A 21,730-nucleotide genomic window follows, 5' to 3' on the forward strand; every position below is an offset into this window, starting at 1 on the left:
ACTGAAATCTATTTATATGTATTTAGAAATGGTTCAATATATGTTATTATATTTTTTGCAGTCCGAAATAAAAATTTATATATAAAAGAAACTAAAAATGTGTTATCTGTTGTGAGTGAGTGAGTCTATCCTCATTTTTAGCTGTTTGCAAATTCACTGGCAGTTGATAGCTTATGGTATCTTTTTTAAATTCCAGTGATTATTGCTCTCTTCTTGTTTTTATTTAATTATTCACTTATCAAATTAGTTGCAGACATTAAGTCTTCCTTCAGATGTTGCTGTGAAAGAGAGTGGCCTGATTATACAGAGCAAAAGTTTTGAAAATGACAAATCAGAAACTATTGTATTAAAACAGTACCTTGTGGAGCACTGAGATAGTTAAAATTCTTCACAGAAACTTGATGAAATTACAAACAATTAAAATAATTTGACAGCTGAGTTTCAGGATGGAAGAATAAATTCATTCATTGTGTTCTGTATATCCAATCATGGAGGACAACCTTCCAGTGTGTAGAATTATGCAATGATTCAAGGTGTACCTTAATAAAAGAAAAAAAGTTAGAAACAGTGCTAATAATTATCATTAAACTGCTACAAACTATTTGCTTTTATTAACACTAAATTTAACATATAACAGTCAGTAGGAAAGCTGACACTTTGAAAAACCTACTGACTTCTCCAGTTATTTTAAATAGCAGTTCTCTCTCTACTGTATCCATAACCAGACTGACAATTATCCAGTCAAGTCCATGTAAGCCCAGGTAATATATAGCATTAATACGTGGGGGGGGGGGGGGGGGCAGTGTTAAGAGAGACTACATTAATTTAAGAAAAATGACTATCGTGATTGGTTTTATAAAATGTGCATGTTACAGAGAAATACATACAGGCTTATTACAAATGATTGAAGCGATTTCACAGCTCTACAATAACTTTATTATTTGAGATATTTTCACAATGCTTTGCACACACATACAAAAACTCAAAAAGTTTTTTTAGGCATTCACAAATGTTCGATATGTGCCCCTTTAGTGATTCGGCAGACATCAAGCCAATAATCAAGTTCCTCCCACACTCGGCGCAGCATGTCCCCATCAATGAGTTCGAAAGCATCGTTGATGTGAGCTCGCAGTTCTGGCAAGTTTCTTGGTAGAGGAAGTTTGAACACTGAATCTTTAACATAACCCCACAGAAAGAAATCGCATGGGGTTAAGTCGGGAGAGTGTGGAGGCCATGACATGAATTGCTGATCATGATCTCCACCACGACCGATCCATCGGTTTTCCAATCTCCTGTTTAAGAAATGCTGAACATCATGATTGAAGTGCGGTGGAGCACCATCCTGCTGAAAGATGAAGTCGGCGCTGTCGGTCTCCAGTTGTGGCATGAGCCAATTTTCCAGCATGTCCAGATACACGTGTCCCGTAACGTTTTTTTCGCAGAAGAAAAAGGGGCCGTAAACTTTAAACCGTGAGATTGCACAAAACACGTTAACTTTTGGTGAATTGCGAATTTGCTGCACGAATGCGTGAGGATTCTCTACCGCCCAGATTCGCACATTGTGTCTGTTCACTTCACCATTAAGAAAAAATGTTGTTTCATCACTGAAAACAAGTTTCGCACTGAACACATCCTCTTCCACGAGCTGTTGCAACCGCGCCGAAAATTCAAAGCGTTTGACTTTGTCATCGGGTGTCAGGGCTTGTAGCATTTGTAAATGGTAAGGCTGCTGCTTTAGCCTTTTTCGTAAGATTTTCCAAACCGTCGGCTGTGGTACGTTTAGCTCCCTGCTTGCTTTATTCGTCGACTTCCGCGGGCTACGCGTGAAACTTGCCCGCATGCGTTCAACCGTTTCTTCGCTCACTGCAGGCCGACCTGTTGATTTCCCCTTAAAGAGGCATCCAGAAGCTTTAAACTGCACATACCATCGCCGAATGGAGTTAGCAGTTAGTGGATCTTTGTTGAACTTCATCCTGAAGTGTCGTTGCACTGTTATGACTGATGTGAGTGCATTTCAAGCACGACATACGCTTTCTCGGCTCCTGTCGCCATTTTGTCTCACTGCGCCCTCGAGCGCTCTGGCGGCAGAAACCTGAAGTGCGGCTTTAGCCGAACAAAACTTTGAGTTTTTCTACGTATCTGTAGTGTGTCGTGACCATATGTCAATGAATGGAGCTACAGTGAATTTATGAAATCGTTTCAGTCATTTGTAATAGCCCTGTATATTGGGTTATTTGTTGAAGACCGTATGCCGACTGTGAATCTAAATTGCTAAGGTGCAGCTTATTTGCAAGTGCATAACTGTTGCAGTTATCAATAGGATGCTTCTAATAGTCATATTTTATGTAAGTGCATTATGAAAGAGTTCTTTTAAAAGCGAATCTTGATGACAACTCAGTTTAGAAGCTTAAGACATCCGACACTTTATAATGAAGGTTTGAATTAGCAGTTCATTCCCATCTTATCAGATATATAAATGATCATAGTTCTGCATACAAGCTAGTAAGCTTCTCCACACTGTGTACTCATCTCAGTGTAAGCATTCCAAAGCCACCTAAATGTAGCAATTGTACTACAAACAGGAACACCTATGTTCCTGTGGCCTAACCACATAAGTAATACATTGTTTAACGTTGAGCATAAAACGCTAATTATTAACACTCAGTAATATGCACTTGATCGGATCACAGTTATATTGCGTGTTGTTTAAGGAAAGCACAGTATTTAGCCAGTGATGACACTCACTGTATGTGACATCACGATGACCGTCGGTACGATCTTCTAGCAACAATTAATACAAGTGCTGCTAAGGACTCACTTATGAGTATTGTATGAACTATCTTACTTGCGTGTCTACAGTGAACAACAGTTCCCCTGAAAATATTAGGTAAACATGATTCTTGAATTTTCTTAGAATATTTCTCGATTTCTTAACATTCATGAAAGTAGGGAAATAGCATTGCCCCAAGTTTAACACAATTTTTGCTTGGATGAAAATGATAATACTGTGATGAACAATATCTTCAAAGAACATTCTAGATTGTTATATTGAGTTATTTGTGCGATACTGACCATCTGAATCACTACAAACATAATTTACTCTGGATATAAAGTGATAATTAAATTAAATTGTAGACTAAAGTAGCCTTTAGCATTTCATTTTGCTACACATTACTCACAGCAAGGAATGTCCCAGTCTTCATTGGTATGTATTGGATACTATTATTTCCTCATTATCTTTCCTTGACCCAACCATCAACTAAGCAGATATGGAATATGTTCCCTTGACAGCTAGTCAACAAATGCATAATCAGAGGACATTTTGCGAGATACTTTAAAATCTCTTATTGAACATGATGCAAATTTGTTTAAATACTTCAGATCTGTATGCTTCGCATTAGAAGGCTAGGTAATTGAATCAAAAAATTTTGTGTTTTTTATTTATGGAACCTATTAAGTAAGGCTATCACAGTAAGCATATTAAACAGTGAAGAAAATGCCATTGGAGCATACTTGTGTTAGGCTGCTGTTCATGACCTGTCATCTCTGAACTACAAATCTTGGGTTGTGGCTTGCACTTTATTTACAAATAAATTCTGGTGAAACCCATAGTGAGCAATGTGTTGCTGTCTTTTTTTCCAGTGATGGTTATTATTTATTCTTTGTCGCAAGGTGTATCTTGATGTTTGACACTGTAAAGTTTAATTTTTCTCTATTCATTGGTTTATTAATTCTTTGTGGTAAACAACATGGTCATGTTAGCTGGTTTGGTTGGATTGAATTCGTATTATAGCTGCCACATTTTTCTTTGTCTTACGTGATGCCAGCTCTCATGACTTCGTACCCTGTGCCGATTTCTTCTTCACTGCATATGTACTAAATCGTGTCTTAACCCTAGGATGCATATAGAGGGCCAGGCCCTTGTATGCCTTCATTTTTAAAAAATTCTGTAATTTTTTGTTTGATTTCGAACTGCTTTCCAGTACTCTTTCACTAACACTGTGACATTCCTCCTATCAAGTATGAACGAGATATCTTTTTAAGTTTTTTGTATAATTCAATACGTTTACCCATACACCATGAATGCATAAGCAGGGCTTCAGAAGCCCTCACACATTTATAAATGTTCTTTAGCCTATATTGTCTTCAACATTTTTTTGGGAGCAGTTATTAATTCAACAATAACTGTAGTGCTATTTTCAGCAACAGGAGTGCCAACAGCAGCAGTAGCTGTAGTAGTAATAGTATAACTAAAAAGTAATACACACTACTTTCACATATAGGCGATGTCGATGTATTATTGATCTTTTTGCTATCAAATGTTGTATTAGTGCATAGTATTGTTATCCTGTGCTGCTCTTGTCAGCCTCGTTGTTACTGTAGTTTGTTTGTTGCTACAAGGCTCATATTGTTAGGAGTATGACTCATTTAGTGCTGCACAAGCTGCTGTTCGAGAGACAACACCTTTTGCTATGGCTTCGACACGCAAAGCAAGAGAGTCAGTATGTGCAAATGCAGATAATTTTGAAAGTGTTGTAGCTCAGTGGTTTGAAGAAGATGATTCTTGCAAGGAAGGAAATATTTTTGAAGATGCAAGTAGTGAAGAATCAGCCAATGAACCTGCAGATGTGAATATTGAGGCAGATGACAGTCGTTCCGATAATATTACTTCATCAGAGTCTGAAAATGAAGAACCACCGTAAAAAGGTATAGAAGACCACACTTAAGTTAGTCGGAATGGAATGATTTGGAAATTACATCCTCTTGTAACTTTTCGTACACCTGTCCATAATATTGTAAAGAAGGCACCTGGTCTAGCCCGTGGTTTGGAAACCTGTAAACCTAAGGATGCCTGGGACTATTTCATCTCCAAGGAAATACTAGAGGAAATTATCAACTGCACAAATATTGAAAGCAGAAGAGTGGCTGCTTTACGTGGTAAAACGTGGAAAAAAGTTTCGCTTGCTGAAATGCAGGGTTTTCTTGGTCTTTTACTGCTTTCTGGTGTTGAGAAGAGTTGGGATGTCCCTGTTAGAGAATTATTCTTGGATGAAAAGGCAAATCCTACATACACTCCTGGAAATGGAAAAAAGAACACATTGACACCGGTGTGTCAGACCCACCATACTTGCTCCGGACACTGCGAGAGGGCTGTACAAGCAATGATCACATGCACGGCACAGCGGACACACCAGGAACCGCGGTGTTGGCCGTCGAATGGCGCTAGCTGCGCAGCATTTGTGCACCGCTGCCGTCAGTGTCAGCCAGTTTGCCGTGGCATACGGAGCTCCATCGCAGTCTTTAACACTGGTAGCATGCCGCGACAGCGTGGACGTGAACCGTATGTGCAGTTGACGGACTTTGAGCGAGGGCGTATAGTGGGCATGCGGGAGGCCGGGTGGACGTACCGCCGAATTGCTCAACACGTGGGGCGTGAGGTCTCCACAGTACATCGATGTTGTCGCCAGTGGTCGGCGGAAGGTGCACGTGCCCGTCGACCTGGGACCGGACCGCAGCGACGCACGGATGCACGCCAAGACCGTAGGATCCTACGCAGTGCCGTAGGGGACCGCACCGCCACTTCCCAGCAAATTAGGGACACTGTTGCTCCTGGGGTATCGGCGAGGACCATTCGCAACCGTCTCCATGAAGCTGGGCTACGGTCCCGCACACCGTTAGGCCGTCTTCCGCTCACGCCCCAACATCGTGCAGCCTGCCTCCAGTGGTGTCGCGACAGGCGTGAATGGAGGGACGAATGGAGACGTGTCGTCTTCAGCGATGAGAGTCGCTTCTGCCTTGGTGCCAATGATGGTCGTATGCGTGTTTGGCGCCGTGCAGGTGAGCGCCACAATCAGGACTGCATACGACCGAGGCACACAGGGCCAACACCCGGCATCATGGTGTGGGGAGCGATCTCCTACACTGGCCGTACACCACTGGTGATCGTCGAGGGGACACTGAATAGTGCACGGTACATCCAAACCGTCATCGAACCCATCGTTCTACCATTCCTAGACCGGCAAGGGAACTTGCTGTTCCAACAGGACAATGCACGTCCGCATGTATCCCGTGCCACCCAACGTGCTCTAGAAGGTGTAAGTCAACTACCCTGGCCAGCAAGATCTCCGGATCTGTCCCCCATTGAGCATGTTTGGGACTGGATGAAGCGTCGTCTCACGCGGTCTGCACGTCCAGCACGAACGCTGGTCCAACTGAGGCGCCAGGTGGAAATGGCATGGCAAGCCGTTCCACAGGACTACATCCAGCATCTCTACGATCGTCTCCATGGGAGAATAGCAGCCTGCATTGCTGCGAAAGGTGGATATACACTGTACTAGTGCCGACATTGTGCATGCTCTGTTGCCTGTGTCTATGTGCCTGTGGTTCTGTCAGTGTGATCATGTGATGTATCTGACCCCAGGAATGTGTCAATAAAGTTTCCCCGTCCTGGGACAATGAATTCACGGTGTTCTTATTTCAATTTCCAGGAGTGTATAAGGCCACCATGTCAGTAAATAGATTTGAGGATATAAGAAGAATAATTAGATTTGATGACAGGCATACCCGTGAAGCTCGATCTGCAGATGACAAACTTGCAGCTGTTCGCTATGTATGGGAATTATTTCTTGACAAGTGTAGAAATAGAATGATTCCCAATGATTCGCTCACAGTTGACAAACAGCTAGTCCCATTCCCTGGAAGATGCAGCTTCACCCAGTATATGCCCTCTAAACCAGCCAAGTATGCCATAAAAATATGTGCTGCTACATCTGCATATGCTTTAGACAGAATTGTTTACATGGGAAGGAAGCCCCATGAACCTACTCAGAAAAATCTTGGATTGAATGTGGTGAAAGATCTTGCTAAAAGCATTGAAGGATCATCAAAAAATATTACTGTTGACAACTTCTTTACTAGTGTTTAGCTGGCAGAAGAGATGCTTCAGAAGCAAATTACAGTGGTGGGAGCAATCAAACAAAATAAACCAGAAATTCCTAATGAGATGAAACCATCTACCTCAAGAGCGATTCATTCCTCTTTGTTTGCATTTAGATGTGACATTACAATGGTGAGTTATGTTCCCAAAAAGAAAAAGTCTGTAGTTCTCATTAGCACAATGCATCATGACAGAAACATTGATGAAACTCGAGCAAAAAAGAAACCAGATATAATAAAGTTCTATAACTCTATGAAGGGTGGAGTAGATCAAATGGACCAGAAAAATCGTTATTACACTTGCAAGAGACAAACAAGAAGATGGCCATTTGCATTATTGATGAATATGATGGACGTCACAGCCATGAACAGTGAAATTTTATTTTCTGCCCAACATCTGACATACCATAGTGGAAGAAGTGATAAAAGGCGTTTGTTCCGAAGAGATTTAGCAGAGGAAATAGTAAGACCACTAATGGAACTTCGTATTCAGATCCCTAATCTTCCAAAGAAAATCGTTGATGCCATGCAAAGATGTGGTGTTCAAAAAGATGTCATATTGCCGTACCAACTACCTGTCTCAGGAAAACACAGGAAAAGTGCTATGACATGCATTAAGTGTAAAACCAACATTTTTAAGGAACATAGTGGCGTTCTTTGTGCTTCTTGTTTGTCACATGTTGAAAATTAAGAAAAATGCAATTTTATGTGAACAATGAAAATAACTTTTTGTCAAAATATTGCCTATATACACGATATTGTGAATAATGAGTATGTTTCAATTGAAGTAATTTGTTGTAATAAATGTTATAAAATGTAAACTGCAACTTATAAGTGAATTAATAAAATTATTTGTATATGTTGTATGTAAATGGATGTAACTAATAAAAATTCACTCTTAGAGATTTTTTAAAAAATTAATGAAATGTTAATCAGGCCCATCAGATCCTGTTAATGTATCTTAGGAATCTTTCAATATGACAATAAATTTGACAGAAATAAATTTAACTCCAAACAATGATTATATGAAAAGAGGAAAATCTTAAATTAGGGGAGGGCCTTGGAGGCCCTGCATATGCATTCATGTGTGTTTTCGGCACCATGCATCCTAGGTTAAATAACTACGTAAGTACATTGGACTACAAATTAGTCACCTTGAAACAACATGAAGCTTATAGTGTGTCCAAAAAGAGTAGAGGGCTCCCTAGTTCCAAACCTGCAATAGTCTGTAGAAGTCGGTCGACTTCAGCCCACTTGTGTTTTATGTCTGGTCGCTGCTAACCTCAGCAATCTAATAAAGAACCTTGTTGTGTGTAACCATTGTGAAGTGACTGTTAAGCTGTGTTGTGTGTCTACATCTACTGATGGCAAAGCGTTTCTTCACACATCATGGGTAGCGTCAGATAAACTTTCTCCTCCTCGTATAAGGACAAGTATTAGTACTTTATGGAAAGGAGCAAGAAAAATAATTAATAATGTTGCAAGCAGGAGAGAAAAAAATAGAGCTGCTTACTCTGTCTCTCAGCTGACAAGTCAAACAGGACACACTTGCAAAGATAGTTCAAGGAAATCACCAGAAACGTCCAGCAAAAGAGGTAAATTTGAGTACAAATCTTTCAATTAGACAGCACTTTGAAATTGCCTTCCCCTTTGCCTGAATTACTTTAAAGTGGTAGGTTTATTTGTGTATGTAAAAGCACTGCTATTGATTGTAGGAATTTGTGGTACTCTTTCCATTATAGAGAGACTTCTTGAAACCACATATGTGGTTGTATAACATAGAGTACTGGGTGTTGTCATGTCCTGCAACCATTTATTCTGGTAATAAAATAAATAAATAAATAAAATAAAATAAAATAAATCCTGTGATCCACTACATGACTAAAGTCGTAATAACAGTGGTTGGTGGTTATTGAAATTCTTCTGTAACATAGTAAAGAAGTTAAGCTGGTATGTTGAAGGTAGTGGGTATGAGTCGCATCACTTCTCAATTTTTTTTACATCTTTATAGATACGACAGTCATCATCAAAGACAGGTTTGAAGCTCGTCAGGTGACAGGTGTGGTATTTGGTGACTTATGAGCAGCGTATGGCATTGTCAGTCACCAGCTACTACCAGCCAAGCTGTAAAACCTGACCAAAGATTTTAGCGTAACTAAGCGACTTTCTAGAACAGCATAACTGTTGGAGACCAGAAAAATGGCCTTCCACAGTGAAGCGTGCTGGCTTCAGTTCTGTTCAATATATACAAGAATGATCCACCTGTAGCAGCCAATAGCAAGAGCTTCTTTTATGCTGATGATCTTGCCTGAGCCACCCAGAGCCCAGATTTTGAATCAGTGGAGAACACACTCATGAGTGCCCTTAAACAACTTTCCACATACTGCAACACAAACCAGCTTAAACCATTTCCTACAGAGAGACAAGTGTGTGCATTTCATTTGAGAAACTGGAAAGCTAGTTACAGATTAAAGACAATATGGTCAGTTGTTGAATAGGTACACTGTAAGAACCCAAAATATCTAGGAGTGACACTTAATAGATCTCTTACTTCCAAGAAGTAACATGCATGAACTACAAGTAAAAAATTCTACCAGGAACTATCTTCTATGCAAACGGACCCAGTCACAGTGGAGTAGTCAACCCGAACCTCCGCAGTGGTACTGTGCCGTTCTGCAGCAAAGTATACATATCCTGTTTGATATAATTCAACACATGTCCAAAATGTGGGCATAGCTCTCAATGACATCTGCAGAATGACAAGAAGTTGCTCCAGTCAGATGGCTGTACTACCTCGCAGGAACAGCACCGTCCACATCTACTCTACCTCTACATCTACTTCACACTCCACAAGCCACGTAGTGGTGTGCAGTGAACGGTACTTCTTGTACCACTGACTGATTCCTCCTACCCTGTTCCACTCGCGAACGGCATGTGGGAAGAATGAGTGTCGGTAAGCCTCTGTATTAGTTCAAATTTCTCGAATTTTCTCATTGTGGTCATTACACGAGATGTATGTTGGGGGAAGAAGTATGTTGTCCAATCCTTCCTGGAAAATGTTCTCTCGAAATTTCAGTAGTAAACCTCTTCGTGATGCACAATGCCTCTCTTGTAATGTCTGCCACTGGAGTTTCTTGAGCATCTCGACAATGCTGTTGCCAGCTAAATGAACCCATGACATAACATGCCACTCTTCTTTGGATCTCCCCCTCCCTCTCCCCCTCCCCCTTCACCCTCTCCCCCCTCCCCCTCTCCTCCTGCCCTCTCCCTCCCCTTCCCCCTCTCCCTCTCTTATCAGGCCTAGCTTGTAAGTATCCTATATTGATGAACGATACTTGAGAACTGGTGAAACAAGTGCCTTATAAGCCATTTTCTTCATAGCTGAGTTACATTCCTTCAGATTCTTCCTATGAATCTGAGCCTGGCATCTGCTTTTCCTATTGTTTGTTTTTATGTGGTCATTCCACTTAATGTTGCTCCAGATAGCTACTCATAGACATTTTACAGAAGATACTGTTTCCAGTAGTTTCTTGTCAGTAGTGTAGTTGTACTGTAGTGACTTTCTTTTCCTATATAAGTGCAGTATATTACATTTACTTACTTTCAGGGCCAACTGCCGGAACCTTCACCAATCATCAATCCTCTGCTGGTCACTCCGCAAATCATTACTTTTTTTGCCATTGCTACTTTGTTGCAGACAACCGCATCATCTGTGAACAATCTTAAAAAACATCTGACACTTTCTACTAGATGATTTATATATGTTGTAAACAGCAATGCTCGTATCATAATTCTTGGGGTACTGTGGAAATTACTTTCACATCTGTCAATTTTTTTTCCATTAAGAGCAACATTTTGAGTTGTATCTGCAGGGAAGTCCTGAATCCAGCTGCAAATCTGGTCCAGTACTTGATAAGGTCATATTTTTTTCACTAAACGGCAGTGCGGGATGGTATCAAATGTCTTCCTGAAGACATGGAACGCAGCATCAATCTGGTTGCCATTGTCTACAGCACTACGGATCTCACGGAGGAACAGAGCAAGCTGAGTTTCACGAGATCTCTGTTTGCAGAATGCATGTTGGTTTTTATGGAGTAGATTTGTGTTCTCCAGAAACATCACAATTTTTGAACATAAAACATGTTCCATAATTCTACAACAGATTGACATCAACAATATGCCTTTATAATAGTGTGCATCTGTCCTATGGCCCCTTCCTGAAAACAAGAATAACCTGCACTTTGTTTCAGCCACTAGGTACCCTCTGTTGCTCCAGTGGTCTTTGATAAAATGCCTCTAGAATGGGAGCAAATTCTTTCGGGTAATCTTTATAGAATCATATAGGTATTTCATCTGGTCCTGATGCTTTTCCACTACCAAATGATTGTAGTTGCTTTTCTATTCTGCACTAACTTACAGGGGTGCATAGAAGCCACATTCGTGAGAAAAACGTAACACCAAGTCAGCCGAGTTGGCACTGTCTGCGAGCACCAGAGATAGCATGTCATAAAGATTAAGGTGCCGCCTCAAAGAGCCGCTGTCAGGCAGCCTCCACATCAGCAGTGAGGGGGATCCTCGCATTGGAGAATGTGGCCATTGGTCAGCCAACTGTGGCTAATGCAGAGTCGACAGAGGACAGTGGATTCCCTGCTAGAAGCACACAGGGAAGACTGCCACATGGCTGTGGTCTCCTTTATTATTGTCAGTTTGTTTGGGAAGATGAGATCACACCATTGTGAGTTCCAGACTTCCAGCAATGTATGGAGTGTAAACTACCAAAGGTCTGGTTCTGGGACCCCTAATTTTCAGAAACAGCATTCTGTTGGCCAGTTTGGCCAACTGGTCAGCTTGTTTGTTTCCTGAAATCCCAACATGACCAGGGATTGAAACGAAAATGACTGTCCAGCTTGATGGAGGTCAGAGACAAGATCCTGGATTGTCTTAACCAGTGGGTGAAGAGAGAACTGGTCTATAGCCTTCATGCTCGTAAGGGAGTACCTACAGATTAGGATAGTCTTGCCAGTGCAAGAACAAACATGGCTAAAGGCTAGTGTAACGGCCATTAATTCAGCAGTGAAGACACTGCGGCCATTTGGCAGAGAGCAGAGATCACTACACTGTGCATGTGTTTAAGCAGAGTCTGTTACCCCATTGATTGTCGAGCTATCTATGAATACCACTTCCAAACCTGGATACATCCCAAGAATGGGTGGCAAAAAACCAAGAGATCTGTGGAATCTTTTGAGACAAATCCGAGGTCAGGGCACGGAAGTTGCAGTTCTGAACAGAGGCACTGGAGAGGTTCAGCAATTGTAAACCCAATTCCGGGTTGCCATTGTGGGAGGTGGAGCTCCCTTTCAGGGCAAAGGACATGATAGTTGGGATGCTCAGGGAAGCTACAAATGCATGCAGTGTAATTCAGCAGCTGTTGTCAGCACCTGATAGGTAATGGAGGGACTACTGCCTCGGCTAGTAGGCTGTTCACAAGGCTAGTTCAGAAGGCTCTGTAGCAAGTCAGACTCCACAATGATGAATGGGGTCCAGCATCCACAATGATGAGGGTAATGCTGAGCCTTATACAAGACTCCAATAATCAAAACAGGGCACAATCAGGGCTTTGTAAAGATGCAAAAGGGTAGAGCAATCTGCACCCCCACTGAGTGTTACTGAGGCAGTGAAGTGTATTAAGGTGTCACCAGCACTTTCGCTTAAGTTGGTGATATGGGGAAGCCATGTCAGTCGGGAATCGAAGACCAGTCCCAAAAAGTGTACATCTCAACTACAGGAAGTAACTGATCATCCAGGTAAAGCTCTCAGTATGGATAGGCAGTAACACAGCAACAGAAGTGCATTACACAAGTCTTGGTGGTTGTAAACCGAAAGCCATGGGTGAGAGTCCATGACTGTGACTTTTGTATGGTGCCCTGTAGGCACACCCATACTAGAGAAGCAATAATAAAAGCAAAAATCGTCAGCATATAAGGAGGGCGATACTGAAGACCCCACAGCCACTGCTAGACCATTGATGGCAACCAGAAAGAGGGGGATGCTCAGTACAGTCCCCATATCTCTTGAATATGGGGCATACTGAGCAAAGTACCCACTTGGACCCAGAACGTACGGTATGACAGGAAGTTCTTGACAAGAATCGGAAGTGGATCCCAGGGACCTCACTCTTGTAATGTAAGGATGTGGTGATGCCATGTTGTGTCACAAGCCTTATGTAGGTCAAAAAAGACAGTGATGGGGTGCTGACGACGTGCAAAGCCTGGCTGGCTGGTGGACTCCAGGTGCACTAAATTATCAGCAGTGGAACGGTCTTTGTGAAAACTGCACTGAGATGCAGCCAAAAGGCCCTGAGGCTCAAGGAGCCAACACAGCCGCTTGCTCGTGATTTGAGCAACTTACAGAGAATGTCAGTAAGACTGATTGGCCAATAATTGGCCATCTCTAGGGGGTTCGTACCCGGTTTCAGTACTGGTACTATTGCACTTCCTCGCCACTGAGATGGGAACTCATCCTCATTGCAGATCCAATTAAAGAAGGCGAGGGGATGTGACACTGACAGTTCACTGAGAGATGTTTCAGCATTTAGTTGTGGAAGCAGTCTGGTCCTGAGGTCATATCAGGGCAATGGGATAGGCCACTGGGGAGTTCCCATTCACTGAATTGAATGTTACATGGCTCCAGGTTGTGGGTTGTAAAAGATAAGCAAATTCGCTCCACCCACTGTTTAACAAGCCAAAAGGTGGAGTTGTAGTTCTCGGATGCAGCAAAATGTTCCGTGACAGTGTCTGGATCATTATAAATGATACTATCTAATGAAATACTTGGTACATGTGCAGGGGATTGGAAGCCGTAAAGGTGTCTGATTGTTGCCTATACCTGTGATGGAGAGGTAAGTGATCCAGCGGTTGAAACATACCATTCCCAGGATTCTTGCTTTCATTGTTTCATAAGGTAGTGAACGGAGGCACGGAAACATTTACAGGCAATGAGAGGTGCGCTTATGGTGTTGGAGAGCCTACCTACGACCTCTACTGATCACAGCACTCTCTGAGCTCCACCAGGGTATGGTCTTCTGACAATGATATCCTGAGGAAGAGGGGATGGCTTGGTTGGCTGCCAAAAGAAGGGCTGCCATTGTATGCTGAAAAGCCACATCGATACTGCCTTGCGATGGTGAGCTAAGGATAACAGCAGAAGTGAACCCATTCCAGTCAGCATTACAGAGAACCCATCTTGGCAGTCATCCAGGGTAGCAATGATAAGGCAAGGACAGAAAGATCAGGAAACAGAAGTAAAGCTGTGAGGACGGGGCGTGAGTCGTGCTTGGGTAGCTCAGTGGGTAGAGCACTTGCCTGCGAAAGGCAAGGTCCCAAGTTCGAGTCTCAGTCCGGCACACAGTTTTAATCTGTCAGGAAGTTTCAAAATTGAAGTTACATCAACGAAAATGTTCTCAGAGAATGCTCATCCTCACAGATCAGGAACAGAAAAGATTAATACGATACTAGTAAACTGCTGGAGCATCCAAGGAAAGGTCCCAGAATTAGTATTGCTTACTGAAGGTAATAATGCCCAGATAGTATTAAGAGTTCTACCAAGTTCTCATGTGTCTTGAATGTGAATTAATCTGGATGATGTCAACCATCAAAGCATAAGATTTGGTAGGAAGGACATCTGCACCTGAGCTTCATAGTAGAATCAGATCCCTCACTTCAGCTGTAAACAGTTTTATTAAGCAGCTGATTTCTGATTCTACAGAGTGTCAAAGGCCAGTCAAAAATGATTATCAGATGCTTCTATAGACCACATTGGGTCAGGAGCAGTAGTGGTAGAGTGCTTCAGAGAGAATTTATGGAATATCGTTTCCTGATCACGCTATAGTAATGGGGGATGACTTCAGTTTGCCAGGTATAGACCCCAGAGTCATGCCATTAAAACTGGTACCAGAGACGGGGATTTGTGTGACATTCTAAATATCTTGTCTGAAAATTACTTTGAGCAGATAGAGAACCAACTCATGAACATAACATCTTAGACCTCCTAGCAACAAACAGACCTGAACTTCCAGAATCAGTTAAGCTAGAGGGAAGTATTAATGATCATAAGGTTGTGATAGCAACTATGACTAAGGGTTCTACAAAGATTGTTAAGAAAGCTAGGAAGATATTTTTGTGTAGCAAGAGTGACAGGATACAAACTGCAGACTATCTGAGTAGTCAGCATCAAATATTCAGTGATACGGATGAAGATGCAAAATGTGGAAAAAATTCAAAAGCATTGTTCAATGTTCATTAAACAAGTATGTTCTGAGCAAGGTTTTAAGGGATGGGAAAGACCCACTATTGTTTAATAGCTCTGTTACAAAAGTGCTACATAAACAAAGAGAGCCTCATCTCAGATTCAAGGAAAGTGAAAACTTAGTTGACAAACTAAAGTTGAATGAAGTGAAAATGAGCATTGAGGAGAACAAAGAGATAAGCGTTCAATGACTTTGAAAGAAAAATTTTGTCAACTGATCTGAGGACTTTTGGTCTTATGTAAAATCAAGAAGTCCCAAAGGGCACTCATAACTCTTTGGTGAGTATGTGCTTGGCTACTATGAGGCGCCAACCCTTGCTGCATTGCTTCCTCTTTCTGTGCTGCAAACCTGCACTTTGACTATCTTTTGCCTCCTCTGGCTTTCCATCGGATGGTCCTTTTGGTGCAGAGTCTGCTTGAACTTGCTTCACGATTTTGATCTTGATTTCTAGTTTCACTCCCAGTGCTACCTTCACCTTCCGTTAATGATCATGGTTTGACCTTCCATCTTATCCAGATTTTACTGAAGTGCTTGTCGTGCAAGGAATGTTGCCCAGTGTGGCGTATGCTCCACATCTGTGCCCTTCCGCCGTAACACCCTTCCTTCCTGTTGTTGTAGTACATCCAAAACCCCGCACAGTAACCATCCCATTATGAAGTGGGGGTTGTCAAGTAACTGCACAAGCGAAATACCTGCTCGGGAAAAAGAGTTTCAGAAACTCTACCTCCTGGCTGTGATGAGAAATGGACAACTTGGAAGTCTTTAAATAGACTGAAATCTGGAGTTGGCAGATCAAAGGTTAATTTGGCAAGATGATAGTGTGAGTGCAAAGAAGATTAGACTGCTGATCATATGTTTCAATGCCAACTGTGTTCAGATCCTGCATAGATGATGAACTTCATCAAGGAACAGAAACTGCACTGGAAGTAGCCAAGTTGTGGGCAAATGTAGTATAGTCACCTCTCAGTTAATATATGTTTTTCTGATACGAGAATAAGTAAATAAAAAAATAGTTTCATTCATTTAATTGTGGCTGTGTAGCATGATACCTGCGACTGTAACCTACATGCACAACCATAAAGGGGTTTCAAAATGTTGATCCCATACCTGTGGACTTCTCCTTGTTAGTTGCAACCATACATTCTGCATAGAAGGCAGTCATACTTTATGATTTTTTTAATAATTCTCTTTCAATTAGCCCAAGATCCACTGGGAAAATCCATTCAATAACTTTGACAGGGTTGTCATGAGGCAAACAATGGAAGACTACTTCTAGGTGCAGAAGATCATTCCCAGTGTGCGGAAACTTCGACCAGTACTCGAGGAGATCAGCTTAATTTGGCTTATTAAATCTCTGTGAGCTACTTTGTTGTCCATGGGATTCATATGGAAGAAAGTGCAGAATAAGAGATCTTTATTGCTAGAGCAGGGATCACCATTGATCAGCTGTCACAGTTCATTGTAGAAACAAAACATATTAGGGAAGCAGCTACAGAAATATTCTCTCTGGATGAAACATGGATAGACAGTAATATAATGACTGGGAGATGTTAGCAGAAAGATGATGTTGGCATTATGGGATGGGGAACTTATTATTGAAGTGTTGTATCAGGAAGGGAATTATCAGGGATCTGGGTTAGATCCACAAAAGGTGACTACCATGGTCAGATGAACTCTGAAAACTTTGAAGGTGGTTTGAGAATATGGTTCTCCCAAATCTTCCTCCAAAGTCAGTCATTGTTATTAACATTGGTCCATACCATAATGGACAGGTGGACAATACACCCATATGGTAGGATACCAAAGTGAGGATATTGGAATGGCTGCAAAAGACGTGTATTGTCTGCAATGAGAGCATGAGGAATTCAAAAACTTAGACCTGCTAAAAATTGTATGTGATAAGTGAAATTGACAAAGAGAAAGTGAGCATGGTTTTCGAAAGTGTCATTCTTATGAAACTCAGCTTGCCCTTTTCTCACATGAGATCCTACGAACCATGGATGGAGGTGTAACGTTCCATAGCAAACTCACACTATTAATAAACTAAAATTTAATTGTACCACATACGCCGCTATGAAGCAATTTGTATATACTGTAATTATTTAACAAAAAATATTATTTAATTTTGTGTAAAGGACATTCGTTATTATTGTAATATTTTCTGTAGTAATATTCTCGATGTATTTAAGATTGTAATATTTCTATACTTATAATGTAATTGCGAAATGTGTCAATATCTCTGATAACAAAAATGTAAAATTCAGCCACAGAGGAAAATAATGTTGTAAGATTACAAAGAGATGTTAATGGTCAGCAATAATATAAATAACACTGAATGGTGTGCGTTCTTTGTCGTCCTCCTGGAGAGCTGAAAGTGAGAGCAAGCTGTGACGTAGCATTTTATGAATGGGTAGACTTCTTTTGTCTGTATCTAGATTTAGCTGCCATTAGAGGAGAAATTACAAACTAATGTAAGTTGAATTATTGTTGTGGTCTAAATATATTATAATTTAACAAAAGTGTGTATTATTAATGTAAATTAGCTTGCCCATGTCATCTATAATATTTCTTTAAAGAATTTTCAGCATTTTTAGCGGTGTTGCTGGGCTGTGCCGCGACCGAACGATTTGCAGCGGCGGCACATTTAAAAAATTGTCCCACTAGGAAAAATTAACCAAACCCGTAAATCGGGAGCAGATAAAAATTAGCACTGCATTTAAGAAAATGTTTTTCTTTTACAGTGATCCTGAGACTGACGGAATTTATTACTAGTTTCACATTTGTGCATTCATAGGCGGATAGTTAATGTTGAAATTTAACAATTTTGGTTCTTTCAAATAACTTAAATGTATAGTGAAGTGTGTTTTATCAGTGATAATTAAACGTCGGCTTGGCAATATTTAACCATTTTCTGCTAATAGAGACAGTCTTGTGTTCCATAGCTAACGCCGGGAAAGAATTCAGTAAATATTTAAAAAAAACCACTGCATTTAGAAAATGTGTGCCAAGGCCGAATTATATAAAGGATTTAATTCTCAACTAAATATTCTTAATCAGTTAATATGAATTCACGTAATTTTAAATGTACTTAATTCTGTGTAAATGAATTTTTATTACCACACGTAAATAAGAGGTCCTACAACAAAGTTCGTACGTACAGAAGGAAAGAAAGGTAAATTAACTAAAAAACAAATATTTAAAGAAAAGGTAACTGTTGATTATGATTATTTTCTTTTTCTTTTTAATGAAATTTCATTAAAGTCAGTCATTGTTATTAACAATGGTCCATACCATAATGGACAGGTGGACAATACACCCATATGGTAGGATACCAAAGTGAGGATATTGGAATGGCTGCAAAAGACGTGTATTGCCTGCAATGAGAACATGAGGAATTCAAAAACTTAGACCTGCTAAAAAATGTATGTGATAAGTGAAATTGAGAAAGAGAAAGTGAGCATGGTTTTCGAAAGTGTCATTCTTATGAAACTCAGCTTGCCCTTTTCTCACATGAGATCCTACGAACCATGGATGGAGGGCAACAGGCAGATTTGATATTGCCAGATTTCCGTAAAGCACCTGATACAATGCCACACTGCTGACTACTAATGAAGGTACAGGCGTATGGAGTAGGCTCCCAGGTACATGAGTGACTTGAACGTCTTTTAAAATAACAGAACCTAGTATGTTGTCCTCGATTGCATGTGTTCATCAGAGACAAGGGTATTGACAGGAGTGTCCCATGGAAATGTGATAGGACCACTGTCATTTTTATGTACATAAATGATCTGGCAGATAGGGTATACAGCAGTCTGCAAGCATTTGCTGATGATGCTGTGATGTATGGAAAGATGTTGTCGTTGAAGGAGTGTTGGAGGATACAAGATGACTTAGGCAAAATTTCTAATTGGTGTGATGAATGGCATCTAGTTGCAAATGTAAAAAATGTAAATTAATGCAAATTAGTAGCAAAAACAGACACATGATGTTTGAATATAGTATTAGTAATATGCTGCTTGATACAGTCACCTCAATCAAATATCAAGGCATAACACTGCAAAGCAATCCGGAACGGAATGCGCATGCAAGGGCTATAGTGAAGGTCGATTTTGGTTTACTGGAAGAATTTTGGGAAAGTGTGGTTTATCTGTAGAGAAGGCCACATATAGAACACTAGTGCAGTGGTTGAGTGCTGTTCGAGTTTTTGTGATCCACACCAGGTCGGATTAAAGGAAGATGTTGAAACAATTCTGAGACATGCTCCTAGATTCGTTGTCAGTAGGTTTGAACAACACGCAAATATTATAGAGGTGCTTCAGGAACTCAAATGGGAATCAATGGAGGAAAGGCAATTTTCTTTCCAAGGAGTGCTGCCGAGAAAACTTAGAGAACCGGCATTTCTGACTGATGGCAGTATGATTCTACTGCTGCCAGTGTACATTTCACATAAGGACCATGAAGTAGTGATTAGAAAAATTTGCGCTTCTACGGAGACATGTAGGCAGTTCTTTTTTCCGCACTCTCTTTGTGAGGGAAACAGAAAAGGGAATGACTAACAGTGTGTGAGGTAACGGGCGAGTTGCGGCGCCCTGGAAATATTCTAAGTTCAGAGTTGGCGGCCACCGCGCAGCAGGGCCGAGCTCGTTAGCATCCGCGTGGTGCCTCACAACGGCCGGAGCATGTGGTCCATCGAGCACTTGGCTGGGAATTCCTTGGTGATGCTGTGCACCGGGAGGGCCAAAGATGACGGACTTTGTGAAACCTTAATGGCAGACATTTCACAGTTCGTATAGAAATTAATAGTAGTCAGATGAATCATGATACTTCAAAAAGAAACATTTACATTACCATTATTTGCACGACGATTCTGATGGTGTAATCAGATTTTCAATATCTCTATTAGTTTAAAGTTTAGTATCTGATGATAAATTATATAAATAACACCCCGCAATGAATTTACAAAATCCAAACGCTTCATCCGATTTCATCGACCGATGTGTCTTTAGAAAGCCATTAGTGTAAATCTAAATTGGTATAAATTACAGGGTAACTTGAATAGTACATGAGTTATTGGAGGTCAAGGTGGCTGATTACTATCGATCACAACAGGCCGTAAGTACTTCCACAGTTACACGAAAAAATGGTAGCAGCATGCTTATAAATATATTTATTCATCTATGTCTTTGTTTATATCCGATATATACTATTCATGAAGAAATTGGTTAAATATTTACTGTCACTTAGAAAGCACAGAGACAGTAAGGCTACTGGCCTACCTTTTGTTCTATTCCTTTGATATATGTTTATTTAATTTGTTTAGGTATTTAATAATATGTGTTAAGAAGAGCGTGTTTATGGTCCAGCTGTAGGAATATTTATTTAATTTCAAGTTATTTAAATGTAAATCCAATATTTCAAATGTGTCTCATTATATTTGTGTGGTTGGTTGACTTGAAGACTGGAATGAGCGCTCCAGCCAATCACAGCGCTCGTTACTAAGAGACGTATGGAGGTTGGGGAGGAGCACGGTTTCCGGAGAGGACACGAGGCAGTTTGGAACAGTGTGGCACGAGGGACAGTCGCACAGGACATAGGAGGTGCTGGACCGCGCTACGGACACACAGTGGCGGGAAAGACTTGGAGTGGAGCAGTTTGCGTGTGGTAGCAAGAGAGAGAAATATTTTGTAGTGCTGACTTGTGTACTTGGGAGATTTCAGTGGCTTCTGCAGTGAAGACGTAGTACGCATTTGGAAGTGAATATTTCGTGAGCTATGTTGTTGTTCATAATTAATTACGTGAAGTAGGAATCTATTGTTTCCCTGTTATTCAACTTATATTTTATTTAATTGTTGGACCATCTACACCAATAAGTGTTTTACAGAAATATACCGCAGTCTCAAAAGTACTTCTACTATCGTACTCATCATTTAAATTCATTAATATAGTACCTGCAGATTTTATTTAATTGCAATCTTTCATGTATAAATTTATATGTTACTTTCATTATTCATAATTGCCGAGTGATACAAACCTTCGGCCATTTGATTCATGTGTGTTTTCATATTGTATTCTGTACACTCAGCAGTATTTGGCTTGTAATGCAGCAACTAGGTATCCCCAGCCCCTAGACAACGAAACCAGGCAAAACTTTTAATATTTCAACTCTGAGTCTGAGGGAACATAGTTGAGGGCCACCCCACACCACCATACATTTCTGTTTTTGAAAGTCCGCAACTGGGGGCTCATCTGGGATTTGTGCCCAGCAGAGTGGTAATTCCTTTGCTCTCTGTTATTGAGCATACCATGCAAGGTGTAAAAACCTTTGCAAAGCCAGTAGAGACTTCTGTAGAGTGAACCTGTCACTAAACACAGTGTGAGATTGGTTTTTTCTTCTGCAAGTAGGTCTCTGGAAATAGGTTCCGCAGTAATTTTCACAACTAACACATGCTATCGATAGAGGTCCTAATCTATCACATTGAAGGCAATTTG

This window comes from Schistocerca piceifrons, chromosome 8 (assembly GCF_021461385.2).
Source record: "Schistocerca piceifrons isolate TAMUIC-IGC-003096 chromosome 8, iqSchPice1.1, whole genome shotgun sequence".
NCBI lineage: Eukaryota > Metazoa > Arthropoda > Insecta > Orthoptera > Acrididae > Schistocerca > Schistocerca piceifrons.